This window comes from Cebus imitator, unplaced genomic scaffold, assembly GCF_001604975.1.
Source record: "Cebus imitator isolate Cc_AM_T3 unplaced genomic scaffold, Cebus_imitator-1.0 Scaffold1745, whole genome shotgun sequence".
Classification (NCBI taxonomy): Eukaryota; Metazoa; Chordata; class Mammalia; order Primates; family Cebidae; genus Cebus; species Cebus imitator.
In genome coordinates, this window is record NW_016109060.1 from 1 (window position 1) to 1,126 (window position 1,126).

The 1,126-nt window shown below is 47.5% G+C and overlaps 1 pseudogene across 1 annotated transcript; it reads left to right on the plus strand.

Moving 5' to 3' along the window:
* The first annotated feature begins 188 nt into the window (after nt 1-188).
* LOC108299094 lies at nt 189-929 on the plus strand (annotated as a pseudogene). Its single transcript, XR_001822813.1, has one exon. The product of XR_001822813.1 is annotated as a protein SEC13 homolog (transcript).
* The last annotated feature ends 197 nt before the right edge of the window (nt 930-1,126 follow it).

A 1,126-nucleotide genomic window follows, 5' to 3' on the forward strand; every position in this document is an offset into this window, starting at 1 on the left:
TTTTAGTAGAGACGGGGTTTCACCATGTTGACCAGGATGGTCTCGATCTCTTGACCTCGTGATCCACCCGCCTCGGCCTCCCAAAGTGCTGGGATTACAGGCTTGAGCCACCACGCCCGGCCATAAAGGACTCTTAATTTGGAACTCAGAGCATGGCGCTTTCCTTCTAACTCCCTTGGCTACAACAGAAGGAGCAGGAGGACGGCCAGTGAAAGGAGGAGCAGAAGCTGGAAGCGCACAGTGACTGGGTTCGAGACGTGGCCTGGGCCCCCTACATCGGTCTGCCCACCAGCACCATCACCAGCTGCTCCCAGGACAGCCATGTGTTCATTTGGACGTGTGATGATGCCTCAGGCAATACGTGGTCCCCCAAATTGCTGCACAAGTTCAATGATATGGTGTGGCATGTGAGCTGGTCCATCACAGCCAACATCCTGGCCATCTCTGGTGGAGACAATAAGGTGACCCTGTGGAAGAAGTCAGTTGACAGGCAATGGGTTTGCATCAGTGATATCAACAAAGGCCAGGGCTCCCTGTCGGCAGTCACAGAGGGCGAGCAGAATGAGCAGTGACAAGACAGGTGGCACCTGGCTCCCCACCCCCCAGCTCTGGGACTGCCCCTTCCTGGGCCAACTGACCAAACAACTGGGAAGAGCCCCCAACTCCAACAGGATCATTTTCCCAGGAGGCGTTACAGATGCAACCACAGATTGATCATCTGCCTTAACACGATCAGAGATGCTTTGTAATCTAGTGTCCAGATGAAAGCACTCATGTTATAAAGAAGAAACTACATATGATGTTTAAATCTATTTTAAACTATTTTGGGCCATTTTTATGTACCTTTGTGTTCAGGCATTATTTGGGGGGTTTTGTTTCCAGTAACTAAATAAAGTCATATTGCTTATAAAAAAAATTAAAAAAGAAAATGCTTCGTCTGCCCTATTTGTCAGCTTGGGCTCCACCCTGAAATCAATAGCCTGGTTAAAAGCAAAAACTAAATTGGAAAGTTCCTAACTAAATTAGTAAACTCAACACTTCAGGATCTTTGTTAAGAAGTTTGGTTTTTCTGTCTAAAAAAGGAGGAGAAACTATTTGGAAGCTGGCAACCAAAAGATACTGTCTT